General features: G+C 39.2%; 1 protein-coding gene and 1 pseudogene across 1 annotated transcript in view; one reads left to right on the top strand and one right to left on the bottom strand.

Annotated features, from left to right (window-relative positions):
• The window catches only part of Exoc6 (exocyst complex component 6), a gene marked incomplete in the record, with an annotated part of 205,895 nt that overhangs the window by 166,286 nt on the left and 12,354 nt on the right, over positions 1-27,255 (bottom strand).
• Positions 22,408-23,288, top strand: LOC115067086 (annotated as a pseudogene).

The following is a 27,255-nucleotide window of genomic DNA, read 5'->3' as shown; positions in this document are numbered from 1 at the left end:
AGGTATCAACTAAATGATCCCTAAGTTTATAGAAAGAGGCAAAGACCCAGAATAGCTGACAAAAGGTTAAAGAGTAGCAAAGCTGGGATACTTAAAACCCAACTCAAGCTTTACTCTAAAGTTATAGTACTCAAGACAAATGGATTGATGGAACAATAGCCATTCTAGAAAAGGTTCACCTTAATATAGTCAATTGTATTTTCCCAATGCTAGGATTGAGCCCAGGGCCTCCCCTACGCTAGGCAAGCACTCTACCACTGAGGTATACCCCCCACCCTAAGTCAACTGAATTATAGCAAAAGACCAAAGCAAACATAGCACAATGGAGAAAAGACAGTCTTCAACAAATGCTGTTCGAACAACTAGAAAGAGATAATTTGGAGAGATGGTGGCAGAAGGATATAGAGAAAAATAGAAATATGCTTTCCCAGTGAACAGTGCCCACAGTAACTTAACACCCACAGAAAGGAGTTAGGAGTGCTGCTTATGACTTCATGATGCTGGTGATAAAATAACAATAACAACCAAGTATACTGCATATTCAGTGCTTTGTGTGCAACATCTCATTAAATATTCACTATACCGCTAACATAGATTCTGTTAGCAGTTTAGTTTACAAATGTGATTTGAGAAGATTAAGACCTAAGCTCAAAGTCACACTTAAAAAAACAAAGCCAAGATTTAATTCCAAGTCTACCTGATTTGGTGTTCTTAATTATGTCATATAGACTTTCCAGTCAGCCATAGTGACAAGCACCATGGAATGTAGAGAGGAAGAATGCAGAGCAACCAAACACATTACCTTTGAAGACCAACAATTGAGAATGACTCAGTAGGGAATCCTTGATGTGCACTGTTGCACCCATCAGGTAAAATCAACCAACGGACAGAAAAAAAAGGATGGGAACTGAGGCATAGCTAATTGTTAGGCAGAATTCAGTCACAAATGCAACAAAATGAGTAGCAAAACATGAAGCAGAGAAAACTGTGCCCACCCCACCCCAGACTTGTCTGAGCTCAGTTGAAGTTACTCTGAAAAACCTACTTTATTTTTTGTCTTTGAATAATCATCATTATTCTTTGAAATTTTAATTTGCAGTGCAGGAAAGAAAACACCATTCAGCATTAATTACTCTTTGAACCCAAAGCTGTTTAAATATATTAGCTTAATATGTCAGATATATTACCATCCTGAAATTTCTAGCAATATGCAGTTTTAATGAAACTATTTTTTTCTTTTAAGATATTCCCCCAAGATTAATATCTACTGGCAATCTAATAAAGTTCCTATAAACAAACACTTATTTATTAGTATGCTAGAAATAGGCCTTTGGAATTTAAACAAGTAAATTATCTTTCATAGATGCCTTTTAGAATTGTGAACACAGGACTCCACCTAGTGGCAATAAATATAAGAAAATAGATGCTAAAATTTGTTAAGTAAAAATTAACACTTGTACCATCAAATGTCTTCAGATGAACGAGACTACAATTTTTTGATAGATGATACATTATGTAAACAAAGTAATTTAGTAATATTTCACAATTTTATTTTGGTAAAGAAAAGTTCTATTTACAAAGAAAAATTTAAAATATTCACAAGGAATTTTAAAAAGGACTCTCATTCTCATTACTAGTCAGAGGCTTTTGTTTATTTTCTTGACCAAAAAGCACATATCCGGAGGCTGGAGAGATTGCTCAGTGGTTAAGAGCACTGACCACTCTTGCAGAGGACCCGGGTTCAATTCCCAGCACCCACTTGGCGGCTACGAACCGTCCTTAACTCCAGTTCCAGGGGTATCAAAGCCCTCTTCTGACTTCCGCAGCACTGCACAACATGGGTGCACTCACATACATGCAGGCATTACACTTATACACATAAAATAAAAATAATAAAATATTTTTAATATGCACTGGTGCCCAAGACATAATTCTTATGAAAATAACACTTACATTTTAAGAAAAGTTGATGTAATCTCAAAGTATAAACCTAAATTTCACAAATTACCTATATTTACTGGAATGCTATACTTTCTTTTTCAAATAAAATAAATATGACCTTCCTCTGTCCCCAGCTGCTCATTCTCTAATAGGGGATACAAGTCGCATATCTGGTGCAGGCCTACATCTGCATGGTGTTACGATGTGGAAAGATACTATAGTGGCTGCCATAAAATGCTAGTTACTGGTTGATAGTCCTATGGATTTTGTTAAAACTCAACTACCTTCAAGAAAAAAAAAAAAAAAAAAAAGACTAGCAAGGCAAAGGATTTCTAATACCAGAAAACTGGAAGAAATACTTTTCAGGAATCTCTGGACACTAATGACACTGCTTTTACCTTTTAGTGTCACATCTTTCTACAAACCTTTTTAAGAAAACAAAATTTTGTTACTATCTCTGAGAAAATTGTATCAGCTACCACTGACATCCTGTAGAGACTTGTAATGTTGTTTTCTATCTTTTCAAACATTAATCACATTTTTGTCAGTTCCTTGAGCAACATATGAGATTTAATTTTGCATTTCTAGCAACAAAAACTGATTTTACATTCTTTCAAGCATTCTTTATCCTCCAGTAAAGAAATTTTTTTCTAGTTTTCCACCGATTCTTCAAATACCATTTTCAAGTTAATTTCTAGCATATCAATCTTACTATATTTTTAATATAATTTTAATATTTCACTTTAATGAAATTACTTATAAAACCTCTTCAGTAATTTCAAATTCATACTGAATTCTTCTCAGATTCCGAGTACCACTCTTATAATCAGTACCATAAAATATATTTATCTGAATATTAAATACATTTAACAAAATAACCACCCTATGATCACCAGATTTTCACAAACTAAACATTCTTAACGGATGCTATGAAGACAGTTCAAGACATAATTACAAAAAAACTGACTAGAACTTTCCAAATGTTATTACAAACCACCCTATTCAATATATACTGTTTGCTGACGGTTTCAAAATAGTTTCAAAACAGATTTATTTTTATATCAAGTAAATTTGTAAATTTACAAAAACTGTCACAAAATTAATTATTTGGCAACTGAAAAAGCCAAGATTTGAAAACATTTCCTTAAACAAAAGGCCATGAATTACGAAAGCTCTTTCAGAATGGGACACACAAAGCATCAAGAAGACAGGTACATAGTGAAAAGCAAGCTGAGATCAGGTGAGACTGCTTTGCCCAGATAAAGCTATCCACAGCTCTCTGTGCCCCCTGTATGGGTCCTGGGAACTGGAGGAAGCTACACTGAGGTATTCTATTTGTTCCTACCTAAGGGACCACTTTGTTTCAAGTTTTTTTGTTTGTTCATTTGTTTTCACTCCTGGCTATGTAAATTGAGAATATAATTCAGTATTTCAGTGGTGAGGTCTCTTTAAAAGCAGTTTATAATACACTTAAGACCCTACAGCTGGAGCAAAAGGTGGCATCTGAAAATTGTACTCGTTTAAGACATTATTTAAGGCACCAAAATTTCAGGAACAACTATGTAAGAAACAATAACTTAAAATATTACTCAATAATAGCAAAGAAATTAACATGAGAGAAGAGCTCTTTGTTCATTAAAAATCACAAGACTTTGAATTATTTTCTTCTTTAAAAAAATATTTATTGCCAGGCATGGTGGCGCATGCCTTTAATCCCAGCACTCGGGAGGCAGAGGCAGGCGGATCCTCTTTGAGTTCGAGGCCAGCCTGGTCTACAGAGTTCCAGGCAGCTGAAGCCACAAGGAGACCCTGTCTCAAAAAGACCCCAAAAATTTATTATTTGTAGGTATATGAATATATTGCCTGCATGTAAGTATGTCCATGTCATGCAATGACTCAGAGGTCAGAAGAAGGCATCAAATCCCCTGGAACTGGAGTTAAGGATGGTTGTTAGCCACCATGTGGATGCTGGGAACCAAATCTGGGTCCTCTGCAAAAGTAGCCAGTGCTTTTAACCACCGAGCCATCTTTCCAGTCCCTGAATGCTTTTCTTTTAAACAACAAATAATATATTATCAAACATATAATTGCTCAAAAAAGTCACTTAATTTTGAAAAGCTAACTTTTCTACTAGAGCTCCTTAGCAATATGACTAGCAAGAAAGATGATCAATATAAAAAAATACTATATCCATTACTCCTAACATTTTCAAATACAGCAAACATAAATAACTACTTTTCCATAGCTTTCCCTGATACTCTGTGAACCAAGAACAAATCAGAAATTAAATAACTCCAAGGCAGTAACAGCCAGATAAAGGGAAAGAATCATTATTTCTAATAATGTGTATCAAGTATTGCATAACTATACTGGAAAGCAAGAGCAAAAAAGTCATATACTTTAATACAGAGGATAATTGTTCCTTAAATCATTCAAATTCACCCTCACAGAGCCAAATTCTTCAAGAAAGCAGGAAAGTAAATGGAGTAGTTTTATAACATAAGTCTAAAATTATTTGAAACATCTTACATTGAGAAACAGCATCTATAGCTCCTTTAAATAGAAGCAGGCTTGGGGGTGGAGAGATGGCTCAGCAGTTAAGAGCACTGGCTGCTCTTGCAGAGGACCCAAGTTTGATTCCCAGTACCCACAGGGTGGCTAACAATCATCTGTAACTTCAGTTCCAGGGAATCTGATGCCCTCTTCTAACCTCCAAGGGCACTGTTTGACACAGGTGCACCAACATGCAGGCAATACACTCACACACATAAAAAGATTAAAAATAACAAATATTTTTTAAAACAGAAGCAAGCTTATGGTTACTTTGACCAACAGAACATAAGAAAAACAAAAAACACTATGTGACTTCAGAGGCTAGAAGACACCATATAACATTTATATAGACTTCTTTAGACACTCTGCAGAAAGCTATTTACCACGTAAGCAACCGATTATCCTAAAAATAACATTCTGGAGAGGCTACATATAAGCATGCCTAATGACAGCCACATCAACTGTCACCAGAAGCAGCTGAATCAGTATCTGATGACAACCATGCTATAGTTTGGATGTAAATATTCCCTGAAGGTCCATTTACTAGAGGTTCATGCCCCAAGGAAGTGCTACTATGAAGTGGTAGGATATAAACAGGGCCAAAGAGAACTCTTTAGGTCACTGAGTTATGTTCTTGAAAAGGACAAAGGGACCCCAGCCCCTTCCTCTTCCTCTCTTGCACTCTGGTCATTAACTGGACAGTTTTACTCTACCATATACTCCTGAAATGATATGCTGCCTTGCCACAGATCTAAAACTAATAGGCCAGCCAATAATGAACTTGAACCTCTGAAACTGTGAGCTAAAATAAAACTTTTCTCCTTATATGTTACCTCAGCTATTTGTTACAGTGACCAAAAACTAAAACCAGAGACCCCAAACCACAAGTTCCCAGCTGAGTCTTTCCTGAATTTCTAAATAAAGTTACTAAGTAAAATATGAATTGTCTGAGGGCTGGAGATAGTGATTGTGCTTGCTTTGCAAGCAGGAAAACTGGAGTTAGGTCTCCTGAACACAGGCTTTTGGGTTATTTTTTAAATATTTTATTTATTATTTTTATTTTATGTGTATGTGTGTATTGCCTGCATGTGTATAAGTGCACCCGTGTCGTGAAATGCCTGCTGAGGTCAGAAGAGGGCATTGGATCCCCTGGAACTGGAGTTACAGACATTTGTTAGCTACCATGTGGGTACTGGGATTCAAACCTGGGTCTTCTGCAAAAACATTCAGTGTTCTTAACCACTGAGCCATTTCTCCAGCCCCGCTTTCGGGTTTTTTGAAGCCATGGCCAGGCAGGATGGCATACATTTTTAATCCCAGCAATATGGCAGCAGAGGCAGGCAGATCTCTGAGTTTCAGGCCAGCCTGGTCTACATAAGTGAGTTCCAGACCAGACTGGTCTACATATTGAGTTCCATACCAGTCAAAGCTACATAGACCTTTACTCAAAAAACAAACAAAAAATGCCAAGCTTACTGATGCACACTTGTAATCCCAGTGCTAGGGAAGAGAAAACAGGTATCCTCAGGCCACCTGTGAGTTCCAGACCAGTGAGAAATTCAGTCTCCAAAAGGTGGATGCTGTCTGAAACCACCACCACAGGCTGTCCCCTGGCCTACATATACATGCACAAACATGCAACTGTGTACTACCTGACACATAGTAAGCATTGAGGTAATGAAAGAACACACATAAAGTAATTTTACTATCACTTTAAAGTCAGTGCTTCAATTTAAAAAGTACATGTATTGTACCAAAAACTGGTAGGAAATTAGCAGTGACTACTAATCTAAAAGGAAATGAATCAAACAAAACTGAGCTTTATTTTCTATATCAGCATTAAAATCCTAAAAACAGATTTGTATATACACACAAATACCAATTATTTGGACATTTGCATAAAATACTTTAAAACAGTATTAAATTAAACTCTCTTAAAGGATAATCCATTTTCACTATTTTTCCCTTCTGGAATTAATCCATTTGGTGTTCTTATACTTCTTTTACCATCCCACGGGTGTCATTATCCTACAAATGCCTCAAGACTAAACTTTAATTTCTTTCCCATTTCAGTTCAAGACAATTCCTTCAGGATAATTTTACAAGGAGCTATATTAGATAACTCTGCAATTACATGGAATTTTCCCCCATTCTTCTGCATAAAAACTATGCTTTTATTCATTAATACACCACATCAAATTTATTTAGTGTACTTTTATCTTAAGTTCCTTGAAAATTGATGATGCCTTCCTTTTTGCTTTATTTTTTTGAGAAAGTATCCCCTGGAGCAGCTGGCCAGGAACTCTACGTAGACCAGGCTAGCCATCTCACCGAAATCCACCTGCCTCTGCCTCCTGAGTGCTGGTACTAAGGGTATGTACCACCATGCCCAGCTGATGTCTTCCATTTTTATAATCAATTCACAAGTGTGAGGATACAAAGAACTGAAAATCTTAATAAAAAGAATAGGTCACCACCTGTTGCAGTGGCATACACCTTTAAATCCAGTACCCCAGAGGCAGAAGCAGGTGGATCTCTATGAGATCAAGGCCAGCCTAGTCTACATAGCAAGTTCCAGGCAAGCTGGGGCTACAGGGAAACGGTCTCAGAAAGAAAGAAAATAAAATAAGTCACTAGAGGGCACTCTTCACCAAAAAGTAACCCTTAGGACTCATTTTCTTTTACCACTATATATATATGTGAATATCATACTCAACCTAATCAACATCTTAGTAAGAAATAAAAATATTTCTCTTTTTAAAGTTATTCTATCATGTTACCCATTGCTTTAAGACCGGGCATGGTGGCGCATGCCTTTAATCCCAGCACTCGGGAGGCAGAGCAGGCGGATCTCTGTAAATTCAAGGCCAGCCTGGTCTACATAGTGAGTTCCAGGACAGCTGGGGCTACAGGGAGACCCTGTCTCAAAAAAGACCAAAAAAAAATCAAAACAGAACTATAAACACTACAAAAATTCTCCAATCTCAGGGCTTTCTAAGTATGGACAACATAGCAAGGGATAAACTTTTCTCCTCCTATGTACTACCTGACACATAGTAAGCATTGAGGTAATGAAAGAACACACATAAAGTAATTTTACTATCACTTTAAAGTCAGTGCTTCAATTTAAAAAGTACATGTATTGTACCAAAAACTGGTAGGAAATTAGCAGTGACTACTAATCTAAAAGGAAATGAATCAAACAAAACTGAGCTTTATTTTCTATATCAGCATTAAAATCCTAAAAACAGATTTTTATTATTTATTCATGTAAAGTGTCATATGAAGATTAATTCTAAAATGATGGATTAATAACCAAAATTTTCTGAGAGCTATGAGAATGATTAACCCAATTCTTTTTTTTTAATGTTTTATTTTATGTGTATGTGTGTTTTACCTGTATGTATGTGAATGAACCATGTACATGCAATGCCCAAGGAGGCCAGAGGAGGTATCAGATCCCTTGGAACTGTAGTTATGGGTAGTTGTTAGCCTCCATGTGGGTGCTGGGAACTGAACCTGGATCCTCTGCAAGAGCAGCAGTGCTCTAAATTGCTATGCCATCTCTCCAGCCCCTAATTGGCTGGGTATTCAAACCAAATAGGTGTCCTATCACTAAGGAGTAATTGAGAGTTTCTAAGAACTTCGGGGTGGGGGGAGGAGACTATCTGATCTTTAATAAAATTTCTTTCAGCACAGAATCCTGAAGATTTCTTCTTCATAAAATATTCATTTTCTGTATATTTGAAATATGTCATATAAATTGGTGCATATGCTCTTGAAATATTTATAAGATAATGGCAAGGTGATTTCTCAAATGTGGTTGAAGATACTGTCAACAAAATTCATGTAGCAAGGCTGATATGCCCCCTACACCTTTTTTTAAAGGTAGGAGGTACTGGGGATTGAACCTCGGGCCTTGTGCATCTGCAGCTTTGGAAAAGGGATACCAATATACCTTAAAGGATTATCTGACTTGCCAAAGCACCATGACGAAGGAAAGACTAAATAAATAAATAATTTTTCAGATTTGTTTCTGATGGTGAATTCCATGATATGTGATTTCTATAACTTGTTCTCACCAACAGTATCCTAATCCCACATATAGGAAACATTAGTTAACATTAGCTAGCATTACTTCCTGTAACTGGAGTTGACATTCCAAGACTGACATTACACTCTTTATAATTCTGGGTAATGGCCCAGAACAATCACTAATGAACATCCTCTATGGTGAGACCTAAAAGTGTAATCAGCCAACACAGATATGCAATAGACTTCCTCCTTCCTGTTTTTACATTCCTGACTAAAGAGATATCTCTTCCTGTTGACTTTGTACTGCTTGGTAAAATACAAAAGATGAGAAATGGAAAACACCCAATACATATATTTTATTTGTTCTCTAGAATAAATACGTGCTAAAATAAATTTAAATTTAAAAACCTTAAGTAGGTTAATGAATGTGGATATAGCAGCTTCCCTTGAACACTTTAGAAAATTAAACAAAAATATCAGACTGCTTAAAGCAGATCCAATGTGCATTTTGCCGAACAGTTTAAGAGATGAACTATATGCTTTGCCAAAGTCCTTTACAGGAATATTAGTTTATAATTAAGGAGACATTTGCTGAAGAGTTGGTTTTCAACAAAACAGCAAAAAGAACACTATGCACCCACAGCAAACAAAATTAATAAGGTCTTAAACTTATGGCTTATGTACTTTATAAGGCTAAAAATTACAAGTGAAGCAACCTACAAATACAACTTATTTTACAAAACAAGGATGTAATACTGGTATTTATATAGCCCCCAAACTCGACAACAAACTTTCATAAAACAAACACTAAAATTTTTTAAGACATACTTTTTTTTTGGTCTTTTTGAGACAGGGTCTCAGTGTAGCCCCAGCTGGCCTGGATTCACTATGGAGACCAGGCTGGCCTCAAAGTCACAGCCTCTGCCTCCCAAGGGCTGGGATTAAAGGTGTGCACCACCACGCCCAGCCAAGACATACTATTTAAAACAGTTGTATCAATAAGAAAAATACAAAATTAAAACAGCAAAATTTCTCTAAAATAGTAATGAGCATATCAAAATATATGGAATACAGTAAAGGCAAAACTAGACGTCAAACAATATCATCAAAGAAAATTATAGTATTAAGTAATTATATCAGAGGCTGGAGAGATGGCTCAGCAGTTAAGAGCACTGACTGCTCTTGCAGAGGACCCAGGTTTGATTCCCAGGACCCAAATGGCAGCTAACAACCATTTGTAACTCCCATTCCAGGGGATCTGATACCCTCTTCTGACCTCTGTGGACACTGCGCGACACGGGTGCACTTACACACATACAGGCAATACATTCATACACATAAAATAAAAATAATAAGAGACTGGAGAAATGGCTCAGCAGTTAAGAGCACTGGTTGCTCTTGCAGAGGACCCACGTTCAAATCCTGGTACCCACCTGGTGGCTAACAACCATATGTAACTCCAGTTCCAAGGGATCCAACACCCTCTCTGACCTCCGCAGGCACTGCACGACACAGGTGCACTTACATGTATGCAGACAATATATTCATACACATAAAATAAAAATAAAATATTTAAATTATATCAATAATGCAAAATGTAAAAATGCAAAAAGTTAGAAAAATAAAAGAAATGGAAGGATTCATTAAAGATAAGAGCAAAAATGAATATTAGAAAATTAGTGGAGCTAATAGACCAAAAAGCAGGCTTTTAAAAATCAACAAAACAGGGAGCTGGAGAGTTGGTTCAGCAGTTAAGAGTACTGGTTGCTCTTGCGGAGAACCCAGGTTCAATTCCCAGCATCCATATGTTGGCTAACAACCATCTATAACTCCAATTCCAGGGGAATCTGACACCCTCTTCTGACCTCTGTGGGCACTGCACAACACGGGTGCACTTGCATACATACATGCAGACAATATACTCATACACATAAAATAAAAATAATTTTTTTTAAATCAACAAAACAGTCCCAGGGAGATGGCTCAGTTGGTAAAGTACCTGCCTTGTAAGCATAAGGGTCTAAGTTTAATCCTCAGAATTCACATTTAAAAAGCTGAAATAGGGACTGAAGAGATGGCGCAGTGCTTAAGTACACTGCTCTTGCAGAGGACTAGGGTTCAGTTCCCAGAACCCACAAGGCAGCTAGCAACCATCTATAGCTTCATTTTCAGAGGATCTGACACCCTCTTCTGGCTTCCATGAGTACTGTACATACATGTAGGCAAAACACTCATATGCATAAAATAAAAATCAACCAATAAATAAAAAATTTAAAAAGCTAGCATGGTGGTACACATCTGTAATCCAGTAAGAGGAAGAAAAGACAGGCACAGCCCTGGTGCTTTTAGCCAGCTGGCCTTTCCTAATTGGCAAATTTCAGGCCAGTAAGAAACCCTGTCTCAAATAAAAGGTGATGGTGCAGTAGAACAATGTCTGAGGTTGTTCTCAGGTTTCTATATGCACATGCCTACATGTGTACATGTTCGTTCTCTCTCTCTCTCTCTCTCTCTCTCTCTCTCTCTCTCTCTCTCTCTCTCTTTCTCTCTCTCTCTCTCTCTCTCTCTCTCTCTCTCTCTCTCTCCTCAACAAAATAGAAAAATCACTAACCTAAGTGAGAGAAGGGTCAGTATAGCTACCCCAAACTAGAACTGATAAGGGTAAGATCATCATCAGAGCAGAACAATTCATTAAATTGTAAGATTATATTATATAACTGTTCAAAGTACTTGATAAACTTGAATAGAAAATTTTATAAAAGAATATAACGTATTAACCATCTAGAGACAGAAAACCTAAAATAGGTCAATTATCACAGAAGAAACAGAAAACAATTAAAAGACTCCTCCCTAAGAGCACCAGACCCAAGTTGCTATTCACTAGGTTATCTCTCAGAAATCTTTAAAAATCAGTATCAACAGTATTATGCAAAGTACAAAAAAGGAAAAATTGCAATTTTGTTTCATGAAATAGGCATTGTACTGATTCAAAGATCTGAAAAAGACAGTCCTAAAGAAAAAAAAATTATATCTTACCTACATCAAGACAAAGAATCCTTAAAAGCATGAAAGCACCCAAAATCTAAAAGCACATTAAAAGAACAAATAATCATCACTATCAAGCAGAATTTATTCTGATAGGAATATTTCAATAATAGGAAATCCATTAATAACTCAGTAACTGTTAAAGCAAGACAAAAATCAGATAACTATCTCAAAAGACATAGACAAATACATGACAAAATTCAATACCATTTTTTGTTAAAAACACTTAATAAAATGTGTATCGATGGGAAACTTCCATAACATGATAAAATATAAGTGCCTTAGCCCCAAAGCCAGAGCTGTCCTAGTGAGAAACACTAAAAGCACTCTGCTAAAGAGAGGGAAAATAAAGCTGTTATCGTCTGACTACACAAAAAGTAGCTCTAATCCCAAATGCTTTGGACTAGAAGGTTCTGATTTCCTTCAGATTTTGAGAAATTTGCACAAGCATAGTTAAGTATCTTAGGGAAGGAAATATGAAATTCATTTATGTTTTCTTTATACCTTCTACATATAGCCTGATGGTAATTCAACTTTCTTTTTCGTAATTGTGTATATAAAGCAAACCATGGTGTAGAATTTTCCCCTTGCAGCATTATGTTGGTGCTAAAAAAGTTTCAGCTTTGGAGGTACTTTAGAGTTCAGATTTTTCAAATTAGAAATATTCAATCTGAACTGTGTTTAATTTGTATATTAGGCTATTAAGATGGAAAAGAAAAGGCAATCTAGTATTTAAGAAGTGAAAAAAGTAATTTCTAAATATGATTTATGAGTATTTATTATGGTTGGATTTGAAATGTCCTCCCTAGGCTCACATTATTTTCCGGCTGGTGGTGCTATCTTCAGATGATATGGAACCTTTAAGACATGGGACCAAGGGCTGGCAAGATGGCTTAGTGGGTAAATGGCAATATGAGTTCCATCCCCAGAATTCACTTAAAGGTAGAAGGAGAGCACTAACTCCACAAAGTTGTCCTGTGGTCCTGTGACCTCCAGACATGTGCTATGGCACATGTGTCTACCCCCCTACATATACAATTACACACACACACACACACACACACACACACACACACTTAAAGAGGTGGGCCCTAGCTAGCAGAAGTAGGTCATAGGGATAGGCCTTTGAAGAAAGTGATACCTAGTTCGCACCTCACTCTGCTTACTGGTCCTACATGATGTGAGGTGCCTTTACCACACACTCTCACTGTAATGGACCAAGTGCCCCGCCCAGTCTTCCCTACCATAATGGACTAAAATCCTCTGAAACCATGAACCAAAATAAATCTTTCCTTTTATTAGTTGTTTGTATTCAGTAATTTTGTCACAGTAACACAAAACTAACACACACACACACACACACACCAGAATTAATGGAGAAATTTAGCAATTTAACTGAAAATAATAAGAAAACTTAGTAAAATAATAGTCAAAACGTTAGTGCTTAGTGGTAGAGCATTTGCCTAATTTGCACAAAGCCTTGGTTCAATCTCCAGCAATGAGTAGTAGGAAGGATGGAAGCACAAAGATCACCAGCATTTATGTGGAGGTGTAATGTTTGTGTGGGTGTGGGTGTGTGGCAACTGTCACTATAAAGAAACACCTGAAATAACTAACTATAAAGAGAAAAGGTCTATTTTGGTTCAGTCTTGGAGGTCCCAGTCTAAGATCAACTGTCCCCATTGCTTTGGCTTATGGCAAGGCAGAAGACATGGCAGAGCAAATCTACTCACCTCACCATCCAGAAAACAAAAGAGGAAAGATTAGGGTCCCACAGTGACATAAGTATTCTCACTACACCCCATTTCTAAAGGTTTTGCCACTTTCCAACAGAACCACCCTAGGAATAAGGCTTTAACAAATGGGACTCTGTGAAACACATATCTAAATCACAGCGCTATATGTATAAAACCAGTTATAAAGCACAAGGCCCAATTAAAGTAATAAAAAATCAAACACAGTCATAATGCTACTTAATGGTGGGACTATGTTCTTCCTTTCCCTTCTTCACGCTCCCTCCCCCCTTCCCTCCTCTCCCTCCCTTTTCATTTCTTGCTTCTTTTTTTGGGGGGGGGGTAGGGGAGGAATAAGGATCAAACCAGGGCTTCAGAGCATGATGCATGCTAGACAAATACTCTACCATTGAGATACATCCCCAATTCATAAGCTATGTTCTAAGAAATACACTGTTAGATGAGTCTGTCATTGTGTGAACAGTGTCTTTACACAAACCTAGATGGCACAGCCTACTACACACCTGGTTATGTAGTATATACTATTTTTTTTTAACTTTTTGACTGAAAACTAAGACATAGGAGCTGAGGAAATAACTCAATTGTAGAGCAACTACTTAGCAAGAAGGAGACCTTGGTTCAATACCCATTACTGGGGCTAGAGAAAAGGCTCAGCAGTTAAGAACACTGGCTGCTCTTGCAGAGAACCCAGGTTCAATTCTCAGCACCCACATGGCAGCTATCAACCATCAGTAACTCCAGTTCCAGGGAATCTGATACTCTCTTCTGACCTCCACAGGCATTACATGACACAGGTGCACTTCTATACATGCAGGCAATATAGTCATACATATAAAATAAAAATAATAAACAATATTTTTTATAAATACCCATTATCACCAAAAAAAATAGAAGAAAAAAAAGACAAAGCACACACATCAGGCTAGACCTATGTAGAATCATCAACATCATTCTTTCACCTCCACATCTTGTCTCACTGGAAGGTCTCCAGGGCCAGTAACAAGCATGGAGCATGTTATGACAACAAAGTCTTTGCCTCCTGAAGGACCTAAAGCTGCCTTGCAGTTAACTTTAAATAGGAGTACGCTCTAAAATAATAAGTGGGAAAGAGATTGTTCATTGGTTAAGAGCACTTTCTGCTCTCACAGAAACCCCAGGTTTGGCTCCCAGCACCTATATCAGACAGCTCACCACCTGTAATCCACTTCCAGGGGATCCAATGCCCTACTCTGGCCTCCTCGGCTCTCTACATGTATGTGATACACAAACTCATGCAGGCACACACATATACACATAAAATTTTAAAAATAAATTTCTTTTAAAAAATTAAATAGTAATTTTTAAAAGTAAAAATACATGAACCAGTAACAACCATTTATCAAGTGTCACACAATTTATGTGCCTTACTTTTATGTGACTCCCAGCACAGGAGATTTCTTTATAGCAGCATCACCACAAACATGACAGCAATGTACTGTGCTATGACTACCACAGCTATCCCTACACTATCACTATCTCACAGAAAATTTCCAACTCCATTATAACCTTATGGCACCATCATCATATATGCAATCAATCATTGACCAAAATGTCACTATAAGGCATATAACTACACTTACATATAATCTTATGGAATTCTGAAGTTTATTTGTAGAAAACATTTAAATCTTAATATATTATTTGATAGAATGACCTACAATCACCAAAATGTATATTCTCCCTAATTAAATTATAAATTTAACTCAATCCAAATAACATGCTGAAGTTTTTTTTAGAGTAGAGACACTGTTTATAAAGTTCACTTGAAGAAATAAAACAGGAAGAGTTGCCAGGAAATCCCTAAAATAGATGAGTAATAAGGTAGTGATAGTCCAATCTGACAGAACAAACAACAAAGCATTCATAATTAAAAGGGAGTGTCACAGGAAACAGGCATATAAACATGAACAGAATACAGAAATCAGAGTCCCACTTCATATGAAAATTCAGTATCTGATAATGGCAAAAATCTACTTTTTGGTAATTAGTATGAAGACATCTGGATTGTATATAAAAAGAGAGAAAGCTAGAGCCATTCCTCACATCATTATCTCAGGAATATGCAAAAAGAATCAGATGTAAAAATAAAGCCATACAAGTACCAAAAGAAAATAACGGTGAATGCCCCTATAAAAGCAAAGAATGTGGGGGAGCTGGAGAGATTGCTCAGTGGTTAAGAGCACTGGCTGCTCTTGCAGAGGCCCCAAGTTCAATTTCCAGCACCCACATGGTGGCTAAAAACCAACTGTATCTCCAGTTCCAGGAGAATCCAATGCCATCTTCTGACCTCCATGGGCACTGCACAACTTGGGTGTATTTACATGCAGGCAATACACACAAAATAAAAATAAATTAAGAAATTTTAAAAACATGGAATTTTGGGCTGGAGAATGGCTCAGCAGTTAAGAATATTGGCTGTTCTTGCAGAAGACCCGGGTTCGAATCCCAGCACCCACATGGCAGCTAACAACTATCTGTAACTCCAGTTCCAAGGGATCCGACAGCCTTTCTGTCCTTCACAGGTGTTGCATGACACGGGTGTACTTACCTATATGCAGGCAATATACGCACATGCATAAAATAAAAATAAAACAATAAAATATTAGAAAAAAAACATGGAATTTTATACTATGACAAAATCTAGAAACTTCTGCATGGCAAGTGAGAGAGAGAATAGCCATAGAAAAACAACAAAATGAAAAAAACTGTTAGTATTTATTAAAGTTCTTCTTTGACAATTTCACAAATGTATGTAGTACATACATTTACCCTCAACCCCCACCCTCTCCTATCTCCCTCCTATCCCTGTTGTATCCCTCCCCGTTTACCCATCCATTTCCCATATTCATGCCTTTCTGTTTTGTTTTGTGACTCTTTAATTTGAAACAGGACAGTCTGTGTGACCAAAGGCTTAGAACCATCACCTGGTGAGCTCACCATCTGATACACAAATTAACAGCTATGACTGTCCCTCCCTCAAATCTATCAGTAATCAATAGTTCAGAAGGGTAGAGCCCCATGAGCCTCTCACTGATTCACTACTGGCTATTGAAAGGTCAAGGGCAGACAATCTCAGCTGCTGCGGGATCATGTTTGCAATGGCTGTGTCATACCCTGAAGACAACATTTCTTTCCATTCTTCTGTAAGGTTTTGTGAGCCTTGGAGGAAGCAGTATACATGTCCTGTTTAGGGTAGAGCACTAAACTATCATTTACTCTAAGCCTCCCCAACAGTCATCTTTCACTGCCAGTCACTGCAAGAGCAGCTTCTCTGATTAAGAAGAGGAGTAACATTTGTCTATGGGTGTAAGCTTAAATATTTAGACTGCAGTTTGGTGCCATGTCAATTTAGCTGAACCACAGTAGTCAAGTTCCCCTGGAAAAAATTATACTGAGTGAGGTAGCTCAGGCCCAGAGAAAGAAATGCCACATGTCTCTCATATGTGGATCCTGGCTTCAAATCTTTAGTTTTATGTGTTTAACTTGGAGCACCTGTAAAAGCCAGGAAACTAGAAAGGGCCCACTGCAAGGAAGGAGGGATGTCTTATGGGATGGGGACTAGTAGAATATAAAGTAGAGATGGAACACAGAAGGCAGACAGATTCAAGCAGGGATGGGGACAGGAGCAGGAGAGAAGAGGGAGGGCTAATCAAGGTGAGGATACATGAAGAAGCCATATGTAAACTGACTACTTTGTAAGCCAATTTAAAAATATAAGTTAAGAAATAGTTAAAAAGGTGTGTGGGGCCATGGGGCAAATGGCAGCATCCTTCCAGGTATGGACACGTGATGGGACACTTAAGACCATGGGCCCAGCGCCTGAACGCTAATGGATACTGTGGGTGGGGCTTGAATGATGCATGGGTCCTGAGAAGCTGTTTCTTTTAAGTCACTCCTTCCCTGTCATATAAACTATATGAAACCCAAGGGGAAAAAAAATAGTTAAAAGGGAGTGACCCTGCATGGATGAATAATGCCACTCCTAGAAGCCATTGTTTATCAAACAAAAACCCAAGTGCCAGATGTGGGGTACCTCCTTATACAGTCAGGGAGGTCCTAGAGCACTCCCAAACAACACAGGCTATTGCCATTCCTCTTGATAGTCCACCAGACTCAGATAAGGATCTATTGCTGAAGACACACACAGCATTGGTTGCAAGATATAAAGACTACAACCCAGAACTAAGTTAGAAGCTTTCTCCCTACCATCTAGATTTCGTAGTGCCAGAAGGTGCTGTGAACCCTACAAACTACAATGCCAACCTTCCAAGCAAGAAGTTCACACTTGTGCAATGGTGGTACAACTTCTAAGGGTAATGAGCTACTCTAAAAATTAGTTTTGAGGCCTGCTCCACAGAAGGGAATAATTGCCTGATACCATAAACCTTTGAAGGTGTTACCAGTTATTGTTTTGTTTGTTTTTTTTACCTACTTTACATGCCTGATACTATAAGCTTTGAAGGTGTTACCAGTTTTTGTTTTGTTTTGTTTTGTTTTTTTACCGTCAAACTGGGCCCTTTTTTTCTCAGAATGATGGAACCAATAACAAGATCAAGGACCAACTGTGCATCAAAAGAGACCTTAATTCTTGGTCAATGCAAGATGTAGACTTTAAAATCAATTTCCTTTTTAAAAATTTTATTTATTTTTATTTTATGTGTATGAGTGTTTTGCCTGCAAGTATGTAGGTGCACCCATGTCATGCAGAGCCTGCAGTGGCCGGAAAAGGACATCAGATCCCCTGGAACTGGAGTTACAAATGGTGGGTGCTGGGAATCAAACTCAGGAAGAGCAGCAGTGTTCCTAACTGCTAAGACATCTCCAGCCCTGAAATTCAATTTCTTAACCTGTTTGGAATATGAAGGTTATAGATACAGGGAAAAGAAATGAAGAGAAAATATAGCCTAATTAAAGGGCAGAACAATCATCCCATTTCTAGGAAAGAGTAGAGATTTTTCAGGAATTTGGTTAAGATTTTATGTCCACCAAAACCAGGTCTGATATCTGGACCACTAGGTTGTTTGTTTTATTTTGTTTGCTCAGTGAGGGGAGGGTATGTGCACATTTGCGTGGACATTTGTGGACAAGCATGTGGATATCAGGTCAGTGTCAGGTGTCTCCCTCAACTGTTCTAACATTTTTAAATATTTTATTAATTATTTTTATTTTAGGTGTGTAGGTGTATTGCCTGCATGTATTTAAGTGTATCCATGTCATGCAATGCCCACGGAGGTCAGAAAAGGGCATTGGATCCCCTGGAATTGGAGTTACAGACAGATGTTAGCCACCATGTGGGTGCTGGGATTTGAACCCAGGTCCTCTGCAAAAGCAGTCAGTGCTCTTAACCCCTGAGCCATCTCTCCAGCCCCTCTACCATATTTTTTTGAGACAGGATCTCTCACTGAACCTTGTGTTTGCCAATTTGGCTAGACAGGCTGGGCAGCAAGCCCCAAAGATCCCTTTGTCTCCACCTGCCCAGCACTGGGATTACAGGCCTGTGCTGCCATACCCAGCTTGTTATATGGGTGCTGGGGATCTAAACTCAAGTCCTCAGGCTTATATGGCAAGCACTTTTCTAAGCCATCTCTCCAACCCCTGGACCAATACATTTTTCTATCTCTGTGATTCTTATGTCTCTTGACCGCAGTTACTGAAACAAACTTATAATTCAGAAAGACTTTTACCACTCACTGTGTCTGCAAAATTGTTTATTTCTAGAGGGCACTAAGTTATATTATGAAGTCTCTTAACTTCAGGAACACTGTTCCGCTGGCTTACTGACATAGATAATCATTAAAATAAGTGGAAAGCCAAGATTAGTACTGCACAGCTTTAGTTCCAGCATTCAAGAGACTGAGGCAGGAGGAGCTGAACAAGTTCAGAGTTAGCCTGGGCTACACAGCAAGACTCATAAAAAAAATACATAAGTGGAATATTTATAAAATTCCCAGAAAACAAGGAAATAAAACTTTCACTACATTAAATGTACTAGATATAAAAAATTCCTCTTATAGAAATTAATTCAGAAATGTTTTAAATAATCAATGTCTTCTGAGAGTAGAACTTTGGCAAACAACCCTAGTTTGATCATTTGTTTATAAAAGTGGCTATTTCTTTGACCACTTTAGTCAACTTGGATTTTTCCTAAACATGTATTTACTGACCAAATGAGCTCAAATAACATTTAAGGTGATTTTTAAAAGATGGATTTATGCTCGAATAAACTGGATCATTAGTCTGACACTTTTTACTGCAATGTGTTTGGAAATAATTACCAAGATCTTTAGGTGATAAAACCTTGATATTTAATTAGTAATTATTCAAGTATCTAAATGCTAAGAACAACAGAATCCTTGAAGACTAATTATCAAACATAATTAAATTTATATGCTTTTGTTTCTTATTTTTACATGGTCTACATAAGACTTAATATTTGGGACATGTTGGTCAAAGTGTTCATTTTTCCACTTTATGAAGGTGGAAAATGGATATTTATAACTAAAGGAGGTTTTGTGTGCTCAAAAACTTTGCTAGACTGATTAAAAACACTTCTGTACTGCAGAGAGTCCTCTGTGCTACCCCAGTAGTTTCAATGTAAAATATATTAGCTTGGTTAAAAGTTAACATTATAACTAGTTGTTAAAAATCATACTAGAGAAATAGTGATGGAGAAATACAGCTGTGTATGTGTTTTTTAAAGGGGTTTTGTCTGATCTCTGCAATCCCAATACTCAGGAAGTGAATGCAGTGGATTTAAGACTATCCTCAGCACCTACTGAGTTTGAGGCCGATCTGGGCTACAGAGTGAAACCCTGTGAAAGAAGAGGGGAGGGGAGGGGAGGGGAAGATTGAAGACTGAGAATTACTTGAAAGAGAGAGAGAGAGAGAGAGAGAGAGAGAGAGAGAGAGACAGAGAGAGACAGAGAGAGACAGAAAGAGAGAGAGAAAGAGAGAGGAGAAATGAAAAGTGAAAGAAGGAAATAGGAAAAAAGTACAAGAATCCATTGTAGAACTGAATCATTTTACTTTAAAACATGAGAAGTGCTGTGCTATGCTCTTGCAAGCTGGAGAAGCACTAGTAAAAATTCAGTCCAAGTGGGAAGGCCAAAGAACCAAAAGGGCTGCTGACATGAGTCCAGAGTACAGAAGGCCTCCAGAAGCTGCAATACCCAGTGACAGAAAAAGATGGCGTCCCAGCACAAGAAGGGAGAATTCATCTTTCCTCTGTCTTTTCATTCTAATTAGACCCTCCTCAGATCACTAGATGATGCACACTCATTCTGGTTAGGGCAGATAGTTTACTCAGTTTGACTGAAATACTTATCCCTCCCAAAGGCTCTTACAGACTCATCCAGCAATGTTTTATATAAGTAACCATTAACTCACAGTCAGGGTGACAAAATTAACTACCATAATCTTAGTTTTACTTTAATTTTGATCTCATAGACTCCCAAGAAAGAACAAGTGATCTATAGTAATTTATTAATTTATTGCAGCATATTAAAAAGCATAATGAAGTGCCACGCCAAGAAAATGCATTTGCCTTGGTTTATGTGCTAGCTAATCCTGGTTGTCAACCTGACACACCTGAGAAGAGGCAACCTCAATTTAGGCATTTTCTCCACCAGACTGGCCTGTGGGCATGTCTGTGGGGCATTTTCCTAATTGCTAATTAATGTAGGAGGGCACAGTTCACTGTGGGAGGTGCATTCCCTGGGCAGGTGGGCCTGAGCTATATAAGAAAAGTAGCTGAGCAAGCCAGAGTGAGCAATCCAGTAAGCAGTACTACTCCATGGTCACCACCTCAGTTCTTGCCCTGAGTTCCTTGGCTTCCCTTGATGATGGACTGTAACCTGTAAGTCAAATAAACCCTTTCCTCTCCAAGTTGTTTTTAGTCAGTGTTTTATCACAAAAACAGAAACCAAACTAAGACAGTTTACAATGTTTCTATGTGAAAACAAACTAAGAAATAAAGTTTAACAGGATTTGTTTAGTTTTTTGGGGTGCATTTCTTTGGTTTTGCTAATGCCTTTGCTTATAATATGAAAGATTATTCTTCATCTTGGTTTATTATTTAAACCAATTTCCCCTACTTCTGAAAGAGCTGATATTCTTTACAACTTTATCTTTTTATTTTTTAAGAAGGTGGACAAATTACTTAAGCAAAGGAACACAGCGATGACAAGACGACAGCAATGGTGTGCAAATGCTGTGCCAAGTTACATGAATGAAGCTCAAAACAGACTGCTAAGTGAAGTCAGGTGCAGAATGAGAGAGACATAGAGTTTAGAAAAGAATATGATATAGTGTAAATAAATATGTAAGTATATACACTATATAGTTTTCTAAAAAACAAGACTATGCCGGGCATGGTGGCACACGCCTTTAATCCCAGCACTCAGGAGGCAGAGGCAGGTGGATCTCTGTGAGTTTGAGGCCAGCCTGGTCTACATAGTGAGTTCCAGAACAGCTGGGGCTACAGGGAAACCCTGTCTCAAAAAGACCAAAGGAAAAAAAAATGTAGGAAACAGCATATTTTAAAATGAAATGGAGAGCACTCATTCAATTTTATGTTTTACAGGGTTTATACCGAGTTCAATATTATATAACTGTATTAATTCAACTGTGAACCTAAAATATAAGGCTATAACCACCACTGGGGATGATAGCAAGGAGTTTGTACTGGAGAAAGAATTGCTTAGAAACAAACTCAGCTATTTCTTAAAAAAAAAAAAAAAAAAAAGCTTTTCTTACTTTCTTTTCTTGGTCATGTGCTGGGAGAACTGCGCCAGCTCCTGCCAAACCATGAGGTTTCCCTTGTTTCCCTTGGGTTCAGTAACAAGAGAACACTTCCACACTCAAGACAGTGTAGCAGCCCTGCCTTGTTTATTTATTTATTTTTTTATGTGTATGAGTGTGAGCCTATGTGAGTTCTGTGCACCATGGGTGCTGAGACTGCAGGGGACAGAAGGCAGCACCAGATCCCATGGAACTGGAGTTACAGATAATTGTGAACCATCATGTGGTTGCTAGGAACTGAACCTGGGTCCTTTGTAAGAACAGTAAGAAGCTACCCAGACATGTCACAAAAGGTAAGGTCCCAGGGGCTACTGTTTGGGAAGATTACCAACCTGCTCATGCTGAAGGGAAATGCCAGTCCTTCATCGAGATGGGCATGGAGGAGGTGGCCAATACCATGGTCAGCTACTACACATTGGTGGTACTCATGCTGCATGTATATCCAGGTGTTCAACCACAAGAACCTCAAGACCAACAACCCCTGAGGCAGATGTGGGCCCAGGTGCACTGCAGGCCTTGAACTAGGTGCAGTTGGGTAAACCTGAGCCTGACCACCTCTGCCCTGAGCAGTAGGGGGAAAAGGGGCTGGAGAGACTGGGGGTGGGTGGATAGCCAACCAGAGCCCTGTACTCAGGATCATCGTTGAGAACCTTTCCACCCTGTGATCCTAGACGTGCTACCCTAGATCTCTAAGTTCAGCACCATGCTAAAGATCATCACCTTCATCAAGAACAACCAATTCCAGCCACTGCTGTGGTACACCAACCCTGGGAGCCCCCAGCACATCAATCTGGATGGCCAAAACATCTACAATGCCTAACAACTTCCCCAAGTTCACCAGACTCAACATCAAGTACAAAAGCCATAATTACATGTGCCTGAACCTGCCCTAGGCAGACAACCAGTCCTCCCTGGACCAGACCATGGCTATAGCCTTCAGCCTTTCCCTAATGTCCAGGAAGTGCTGGGTCCCCTAGACATATCATCTGCTGCAGCAGCCACAGCAGCAGGATACATTGCCATCACAGGCCTGGCAGATACCCAGATTCGACCATTCTATTCAGAAACCTGAACACTGAGGGAGTCACACCTCAAAGCCTCTTTATTCACTGTCATCTAAGATGATGTGTGTTGGGAGCTATTAATATAAGCACAGCCATTGTGTACATTGAGCTGTGGCAGGCTTGCTTGTTTAGAGTTTGTATTTTACACACCAGTACCTAATATTCCAAGTCAGAAGGAATGTGTTTATAGATACAGGCGGGAAAAACAGCTGTTGAAGCTAATTGAGTTAAGAAAACAGTGGCTATCTCTGATGTTCTACTGTATAAAAAGGCGGAGCTAAAATAAACCGGGGCTGCAGTCTCTACTGACAGTCCTCCCAAGTATCTTTTCTGTCTCTTGTTTTTTCTTTCAATCCTCACTCCCCCTTTCAGATGTTGTCTGTCTTGGCCGGCTGGTACCGGCAGATGTACAACAGGTGAAGATTTTGTTCAGCAAGGAGAATGGGCTCTGGTGCAGATGGTGGATGGTGTCCAGGCCCAGCTGGCCATGAACCACCTAAAAGGGTACAAGCTGCATGGGACATCACACTGCCAAAGCACAAGAACCTGCAGCTGCCATGCTAGGGCCAGGAGTCCCAGGGCGTCAACTAAGGACTAGCAGCTCACCACTGCACCACTTCAAGAAGCCGGGTTCCAAGAACTTTCACAACATCTGCCGTGAGCCATCTCCAGCATCTAGCCTTCTGTGTCCAAGGTCCAGAAGAACCTCTTGTTCAGCAACAGGGGAGTCCTAAAGGGCTTCAAGTTCTTCCAGAAGGGCCACAAGATAGTGCTGTTCCAGATGGGCTCCATGGAGGAGGTGGTGCAGAAGCTATACAACCATGATCTGGGTGAGAACCACCACCTGGCCTCTCCTCAAGGGCCACCATCTAGATCCCATGCCACTGCAGCTTCCAACATTCTAGAGAACCCATCTTAAACAGCAGCTTAAGTGACCTTACACACCAGAGATTTTTTTTAAAGAAAGATTTATTTTACCCGTTTTTTTTTTAAATTAAATCTAGCCCACCTTGCCTTGGCAGATGACAGCTTAGGCCACAGTGACCTAGCCAGCAGGCGCAGTACCTCAAAGGGCCCAGGCATGAGGCTATGGTGGTGCCCCAGAAAACAGCTGCCCTCAGTGCCTTACCAACCAATCTGCCTCACAGCCTAACAGCCCCACTGGGCAGCCATACCATGTGGGAGCCAGTCACCACTCAACCTTTTAATCAAGTGACAGGATTTGGTGTCCCCAGTGTGCTCTGCTGTAAAGCCTTTGTATTAGACCTGTGCAGTCACAGATGCCCATGCCTAGAGATATTTCCCATTGGACAACTACCCTAATCTTTCCCATTGATGTGTAAGAGATATAGTTTTGTTTTGGTTTTTTTTTTTTGGTCTTTTTGAAGCAGGGTCTCCCTGTGGCCCCAGCTGTCCTGGAACTCACTATGTAGACCAGGCTGGCCTTGAACTCACAGAGATCTGCCTGCCTCTGCCTCCCAAGTGCTGGGACTACAGGCGTGCACCACCATGCCCAGCAAGAGACATAGTTTTAAGCAACTTTTTACAGCCAATGACAGTCTGCGTGCAGTCTAAGGTTCGAGTCTCCATACTCTTCCCCCTTTCTGCTAACCAGAGGCTGACCCAGGCTGTGGGAACCCACCCGCTCACCTAGAGACTCAGGTCTGAACCTTTCTCTGCCTCCAAATTTTGAACCACAGTTTTGTTTCTTCTGCCTCTGACCAGAGTGCTAATCCCCTTCTAAGAGCCCATCATAACGTGACACCCGCTGCCCTCAACCTGTCCTGTTCTGAGAAGGTGTCTCTGGACCCACCATGACTGAGTGTGGTCACAGTGCAAATATGGTTTTCTTATGCCTGTGTGGGGCAGAGGCAGTGCAGCACCATTTGTTATGGTGACAGATGTATATTTTGGTAACTACATACTCAGTAATGTCCTGGGGCCAGGCCTGGACATCCCACCCAGTCCCTAAGGTGCAGGGCCTCACAAAGCCATTTCTGCCCAGTGCCTTCCATGGACCCCTTACTCTGAGGTATAGAGGCATAGGCCAGGCTGATGCCTTAACTACTGACCCATCTGTCCAGCCCCCTACTACACAGATTCTTTAAAATTAAGTATGAAATGCCCATGAGTCAGAAATTCTACTCCTAGGTGGACTCAATAAACACCTGTGTCCTATCTAGAAAAAAAAGGATGTCAAATAAATGCTGGTGAGGATTTAGGGAAAGCAGAAAACTTATTCTCCATAGTGAGAGTGCAAACTGGTGCAGTCATTATGGAAATAAGTGTGGAGGTTCTGCACAAATCTACAAATATATTTCTCACATGGCTCAACCATACGACAAAAAAAACCCCTTGTCCCAATAAAAAAAAAAAAAAAAAAAAAAAAAAGAACTGAACAATGACAAAGGATTTCCTCAAAGAACCCTTGCAAAGCATGTTTTAGTAAAGTTCTATTAGAGGAGATGTTCAGCCCTCCCAGGTAAGTTAGTTAATACATAAAATCCATTACAAATACTATCATTCCTGAAGCTGTAGTCCAGATGGGAAATTCTGGATTTCTCTTCCTAGCTCTCTTTATCAGCTCTCTTCCTAGCTTAATTGTGTTTTCACCAATCAAATCTTTTAAGAAATAATTATAAGCTGGGCACGGCAGTACATGCATGGCTGCAGTCTCAACTAATCAGGAGGCTGAGGCAAGAGAACTGCTTGTGTCAACTAAGTCAGACTACCCTGAGCAACACAGCAAGATCCCATTTTCAAGGAAAAAAACAGCGATATACCAAATCAGGTAGAAAAACAGATTCTCTTTCCATCTGATACTACTGTTTGCAACAATACATTAACTATAGTTAATAAGTATCTGCCATCTACAGACAGTTTTGGTTATACTCTTGAGTCCGAGATTTCTGTCTTCAATAAAAGAATTACTGACACTTTACAAAACAGAAATTTTAAATTTCTACTTATTTTTATTTTATGTGTATGAGTGTTTTGCCTCCTGTACGTAAGTGCACCATGTATGTGCAATTCCTCAGAGACCAGAAGAGGCCATCAGAATCCCCTAGAACTGGAGTAACAGTTGTTAGCTGCCAAGTAGGTGCTGAGAACTGAACCCAGGTCTTCTGCAAGAGCAGCCACTGCTCTTAACTACTGACCCATCTTTCCAGCCCCCTACTACACAGATTCTTTAAAACTAAGTATGAAATGCCCAAATGAGTCAGAAATTCCACTCCTAGGTAGGTCTGCCTGTCATGTTATGGACAAGTGTTCCGTGAGGGTTCATGTGTTTAAAGGCTTGGCCGCCAGCTCATGGCACAATTGAGAAGGGTAGAACTTAAGAGGTGAGGGCTAGTGGGAGGAGGTTAGGTCACTGAGAGTGGATACTAGTAACCTAGGGTGTGTGTGTATGTCTCTGCTCCCTCCCCCTCCCCATCCCTCTTTCCTGTCACCCCCTTTCCCTCCCCCCTCCTTCCCTCTCCTTTTTTCTCCCTCCCTCTCCCTCCTTTCTCCCTCTTTTCTCCCCCCCCCCCGCCATCATGAGGTGAGGAGCTGCTTCCTCCTCATGTTCCTGCCATCACATTCTGCCATATAATAAGCTCAAAGTAATAGAGTCAACTGAATACCCGCTGAAATCTCTCAAACTGTAAGCAAAATAAACTTTTCCTCTTTTTAAGCTGATAATCTCAGATATTTTGTTACAGTGATAGAAATTAACACACATCCCCAAAATTGAAAGCAGATTTTGAAACAAAACAAGTATTTTTAAAAAATGTGTACATAAGGGGCTGGAGAGATGGCTTCATGGTTAAGCACACAAGCAGCTCTTACAGAGGACCCAGGTTTGACTCCCAGCACCTACATAGTGGCTAACAACCATCCCTAAGTCCAGTTCCAGGAGATTTCATGTCCTCTTCTGACCTCTGTACATGCAGGCAATACATTCATACAAATAAAATAAAAAAAAATTTTTAATTGAAAGAAGTATTTCATTACAACAGCATTAACCTATTCAATAACATTTTTCT

This window comes from Nannospalax galili, unplaced genomic scaffold, assembly GCF_000622305.1.
Source record: "Nannospalax galili isolate Female #2095 unplaced genomic scaffold, S.galili_v1.0 scaffold384, whole genome shotgun sequence".
Classification (NCBI taxonomy): domain Eukaryota; kingdom Metazoa; phylum Chordata; class Mammalia; order Rodentia; family Spalacidae; genus Nannospalax; species Nannospalax galili.
The sequence above is the reverse complement of the archived record's forward strand: the minus strand, read 5'-3'. Positions and strand labels throughout refer to the sequence as shown.